This window comes from Protopterus annectens, chromosome 9.part0 (genome assembly GCF_019279795.1).
Source record: "Protopterus annectens isolate FY-2018-M chromosome 9.part0, PAN1.0, whole genome shotgun sequence".
NCBI lineage: Eukaryota > Metazoa > Chordata > Ceratodontiformes > Protopteridae > Protopterus > Protopterus annectens.
The window spans coordinates 743,935,397-743,941,396 of NC_056743.1; positions in this window are offsets into that span (position 1 = coordinate 743,935,397).

Genomic DNA, 6,000 nt, shown 5'->3' on the forward strand with positions numbered 1-6,000 from the left:
AGTTAAGGAAAATCTCTTCTATTTTCCTTGTAAAAAATCATTTTTGTTTATACAACATATTTTATTTTTCTTGATTCATTGCATATAATTCTTGTTCTTTATTAAAATATTAATTTTAATTCCTTTCTATATTTTTAAGATGTTCTTCACTTAACTTACTATAACTCTTTTTCACTTCATTTCTCTTAACTTACCTTCCTTGATGACACTTTTTATATTTCTTTTTAAAAGACATCAAACATGGTATGGTATGGTGTTAAGCAAAGGAATGCAGAAGGTCAGATGGTAGTGGATTTTGCGAAAAGGATGGACATGGCTGTGCTGAATACATATTTTAACAAGAGGGAGGAGCATAGGGTGACATACAAGAGTGGAGGAAGATGCACACAGGTGGATTATATCTTATGTAGAAGGGCCAGTCTGAAGGAGATTGGAGACTATAAAGTGGTGGCAGGGGAAAGTGTAGTTAGGCAGCATAGGATGATGGTTTGTAGGATGACATTGGTGATCAAGAAGAGGAGGATGAGTGTGAGGGCAGCACCAAGGATCAAATGGTGGAAATTGAAAAAGGGTAATTGTGAGGTGATGTTCACGGAAGAGTTAAGATAGGCACTGGATGGCAGTGAAGAGTTACCGAATAGCTGGGTAACTACAGCAGAGCTAGTAAGAGAGATGGCTAGAAAGGTGCTTGGTGTGACATCTGGAAAGAGGAAGGAGGACAAGGAGACCTGGTGGTGGAATGAAGAAGTACAGGAGAGTATACAGAGAAAGAGGTTAGCGAAGAAGAAGTGGGATTGTCAAAGAGATGAAGAAAGTAGACGAATATAAGGAGATGAGGTGCATGGCAAAGAGAGAGGTGGCGAAGGCTAAGGATAAGGTGTATGAAGAGTTGTATAAAAGGTTGGACACTAAGGAGGGAGAAAAGGACCTGTACCAATTGGCTAGACAGAGGGACCGAAGATGTGCAGCAGGTAAGGGTGATAAAGGATAATGAGGGAAATGTACTCACAAGTGAGGAGAGTGTGTTGAGGAGATGGAAAGAGTACTTTGAGGGGTTGATGAATGAAGAGAATGAGAGGGAGAGAAGGTTAGATGATGTGCAGATAGTGAATCATGAAGTGCAGTGGATTAGCAAGGAGGAAGTAAGGATAGCTATGAAGAGGATGAAGAATGGAAAGGCTGTTGGTCCAGATGACATACCTGTGGAAGCATGGAGGTGTTTAGGTGAAATGGCAGTGAAGTTTTTAACTAGATTGTTTAATGAAATCTTGGAAAGTGAAAGGATGCCTGAGGAATGGAGAAAGTGTTATGGTACTGATTTTTAAGAATAAGGGTGATGTGCAGAGCTGTAGTAACTACAGAGGGATTACACTGATCAGTCACAGCATGAAGTTATGGAAAAGAGTAGTGGAAGCTAGGTTAAGAAGGGAGGTGATGATTAGTGATCAGCAGTATTGTTTCATGCCAGGAAAGAGCACTACAGATTCAATGTTTTCTCTGAGACTGTTGATGCAGAAGTACAGAGAAGGGCAGAAGGAGTTGCATTGTGTCTTTGTGGATTTAGAGAAAGCATATGACAGGGTGCCTAGAGAGGAGTTGTGGTATTGTATGAGGAAGTCGGGAGTGACAGAGAAGTATGTAAGAGTGGTACAGGATATGTACGAGGGTAGTGTGACAGCGGTGAGGTCTGCGGTGGGAGTGACAGATGCATTTAAGGTGGAGGTGGGATTATATCAAGGATCAGCTCTGAGCCCTTTCTTATTTGCAATGGTGATGGACAGGTTGACAGACGAGATCAGACAGGAGTCCCCGTGGACTATGATGTTTGCAGATGACATTGTGATTTGTAGTGAGAGTAGGGAACAGGTGGAGGAGACCCTGGAGAGGTGGAGATATGCTCTAGAGAGAAGAGAAGAGAAATGAAGGTCAGCAGGACTAAGACAATATATGTGTGTGAATGAGAGGGAGGATAGAGGAATGGTGAGGATACAGGGAGTAGAGGTGGGGAAGGTGGATGAGTTTAAGTACTTGGGATCAGCAGTTCAGAGGAATGGTGAGTGTGGAAGAGAGGTGAAGAAGAGAGTACAGGCAGGATGGAGTGGGTGGAGAAGAGTGTCAGGAGTGATTTGTGACAGACGAGTACCAGTAAGAGTGAAAGGGAAGGTCTACAAGAGGGTAGTGAGACCAGCTAAGTTATATCGGTTGGAGACAGTGGCCCTGACAAAAAGGCAGGAGTCAGAGCTTGACGTGGCAGAGTTGAAGATGTTAAGATTTGCACTGGGTGTGACTAGGATGGACAGGATTAGGAATAAGTATATTAGAGGGTCAGCCTAGGTTGGAAGGTTTGGAGACAAAGCCAGAGAGGCAAGATTACGTTGGTTTGGACATGTGCTGAGGAGGGATGCAGGGTATATTTGGAAAAAGATGCTAAGTATGAAGCTGCCAGGTAACAGGAAAAGAGGGAGGCCTAAAATAAGGTTTATGGATGTGGTGAGAGAGGACATGCAGGTGGTTGGTTTGACAGAGCAAGATGCAAAGACAGGAAGAAATGGAAACAGTTGATCTGCTGTGGCGACCCCTAACAGAAGCAGCCGAAAGAAGATCTTTTTTTTCTTTACTAGTTACATAGGCATATAATGTAATTATTCTGTAGATGCTATCTCTCTATCTAACATTAATAACATACTCCTGCCCGTTAAAATTATAGTAATATTAAGCACATTAACTTTCTTTTTTATAAGTATTGCTATTCCTGAACAAAAATCTTGTCCTAAATTCCAGTATATCTCATTACCCCACAGGCATTCTGTTTAAAATATTTCTTCTTTCATTAAAATCTTGCATCTTCTAGTATAATGATACCACTACCACATTTTTACACAAGTCTGTAGTAGCTAGTCTTCTAACTAAAACTATTATCATCTAATGTTAATATAATGCAATTACCATTATTTCTATTTGGGAAAATGTTCTAAGAAAAAAGAATAAAACCTTCACCCTTTTTCTTTCTTCTTTTCCTTTGTGTTTAATCCAGTAATTTTTCTCTTACTCTCTCACTCATTTACTTAGAGAATATCTTCTTTAGTGTTTTTTGCTATATTCCAGGTAATATCTTCATCTCTAATTTCAGTACAATATTCTATATTTAATTCTTTTTATAGGTTCATAGGTAGGTACTAGCTATTGGCCCTAGGGCCTATACAAGCCTAGCCAAAAAGGTACCCCGGCTTTTGCCATCCAAGAAAATTATTTTCCTGTGCCCCTGTCAAGCAGAGCCACAGATGTGATCCCTGGGGTGAATTTCCTATTTCCCATCCATTCATCAAGATTTTTCTTGAAGAGTGCTAATGAGGAGCTTTGTTTGATATAGATAGGTAGTTTGTTCCAGAGTATGGGAAGTCTCTGGGAGAGGAATCTATCCCTCCAGCATCTTCTGTTTATTGTGGGGACAAGGTTTAGGTGCCTAAAGTGTGTAGCTTGGAGGGATTGAGATTTCTTTAAGTGGAGCATGTCCAACAGCTCTGGGTTTGACAAAGCTTTGTATGTTAGGCAGAGATCGCCTCTGAGTAGGAGATATGCGACGGAGTAAAGCTGGAGTTTTTTTGAGCTAGTCTGCGTAGGGTATCTGTTTGAGGCCGATAATCCTTTTTGTGAGGTATTTCTGTGGCCTTTCCAGCTGTTGTCTTGTGAGGTACAAAACAAAAGGGGTGTTGTACTCCTTAATGGGTCTGATGAGTGACGAGTAGAGGGGAACAATGATCTCTTTTTTCCTGGATGAGAAACCTTTTGTGATGAGGTGTGCCATGTAGAAGGATTTCCTTACTACTGTGGCGATGTGATTATCAAAGGAGAGACTACTGTCCACCTGTGTCCCAAGGTCTCTTATCACACGTTCGGTGTTAAGTAGAATACCACCTATGTGGTAGTTCATGGGTACAGAGTTTTTGCCAAAGGGGATGACAATGCACTTTTTGGCATTGAGCTTGAGGCCATGGCTTTGACACCAGGCATCTGTCTGAGTAAGGCTCTTTTATAGGATGCCCACATCATTAGGAGTTTCAATTATGGCTCCCAGTTTGCAGTCATCTGTGAACTTCATTAGCCAAAGACCTTCTGTGTTAGCCTGTACTTCAGAAACGTAGATACCAAACAGGAGGGAACCCAGGACTGCGCACTGTAGTACTCCACTTGTCATTGGTCTGAAGTCAGATTTGGAGTCTGCTACTTTCACAGTGTGGGTTCTGTCAGTGAGCCAGTTAGCAACCCATCTTGTGACATAGGGATTTATACCTAGTTTAGTGAGTTTATCTATAATTCCAGAGTGGGGGATGGTGTGTCAAAAGACTTGGCGAGATCTAGATAGGCTGTGTGAACCACCTTACCCTTGTCTACAGCTTTGGTGACTGCTTCAAAGAAGTCAGTCAGGTTTAGGAGACATGATCTGCCTTTTACAAACCTGAACTGGGTGGGGTCCAGAGTTTGGAGATTACCAATGTCTTTGTTTATAAGTTCCATGATGATACGTTCCATGGCCTTGAAGACCAGGCTCATTAGGCTAATGGGGCAGTAGTTCCCGGGGTCCGTGGTGGTTCCCCCTTTGTGGAGTGGGATAACCATCACTGTGTGCCATTCAGTGGGTACAAAGCCTGAAGTAAGGCTGTGATTGAACATGGTTCTTAGGTGGGGTGCCAGTTCATTCTGTAGTTTGTGTAGAACACAGCCTGGGATGTTGTCAGGTCCCATGGATGCTGTGTTCTTGGCTTTGGAGAGTGTGTTTTTTACCTGTGCAGCCGTGATTACAGGAACTTTCCATTCTTCCAGTATAGAGATGAGCCCTTTAGGGGGTGAGGGGGGAATAAAGTTAGCAGTGAACCTATCTGCCAGGATTTTGGCAAGATCAGTTGGTTCTGTATATTTAGTGCCATTGTGCTGTAACTCAGAGAAGATCTGAGTGTTACCATTGAGATTCTTGACATAGCTATAGAATGCTTTGTGGTTGTCTTTAGAATTAGTGGTGATTTTGTTTTCATAACTAACTTTGGAGGATTTTATGAATGATCTCAGCTTCTTACTGAGGCTGACCAGGGAGTTTCTCCAATCATGGGATTTTACACATTTTTGAAACAGTTTCTTTCTTCTGTTGTAGAGTTTGTTTATGGCAGGGGACCACCAGATTGCTTTCCTTTTTTGGAGGATAGCATCTTGGTTCTGTTAGGGATAACATGATCCATGCACTTGTGTAAGTGCTTATAAAGTGTATTTGTGTAGGATTCAGCAGTTGTACCTCTATTGTCTATCTGCATGGGTGTCGTGAAGTTTGCCACTTCTGTCTTAAGAATGAAGTTGGCTTTGGAGAAATTTTTTATGGTGATTTCCCTTATGGGGGTGGGGGCGGGTGGATGTCTAGGCTGATTAGCCTGTGGTCAGATCTGACCAATGAGTTGACCTCTGGTGTGGAACACTGGTCACTCATGTTGGTAATGACCAGGCCTAGGATATTGCTGCCTCTGGTGGGGGTGTGGATAAGTTGATCCAAGGTGTTGGAATTTATGAATTCCAGAAAATGTTGAGCAAAAGAGTTGGTACATGAGTAGTTTTCCCAGTTAATGGTGGGGTAGCTGAAATCGCCCATTATTAGGGTGTTGGGTTGTACCCTAATATTTTCCAGTATATCAAGAAATGAGGAGTGGGAATCCTGGGGCATGGTGGGGAATCGGTAGCGAGTTACAATTTGGATTGCGGTCTTGCCCAGAATTAGTTGCACTGGGATAATCTCGGATGCATTATGCTGAGCAACTAGCCTGGAGGTGTGGATATCCTTAATGAATATGGACACACCTCCACCTTTAGAGTTTCGGTCCAGGTTAGGTGGCCGAAAGGTGTGGTATGAATTAATGCAGGGGTGCTCTCTGGAGCCTTGAACCAGGTCTCTGTCACTGCACAGATGTTGATGTTCTCCATTTTAAGGAGTGCCTCGAGTGAATGCATTTTGAGGTTTAG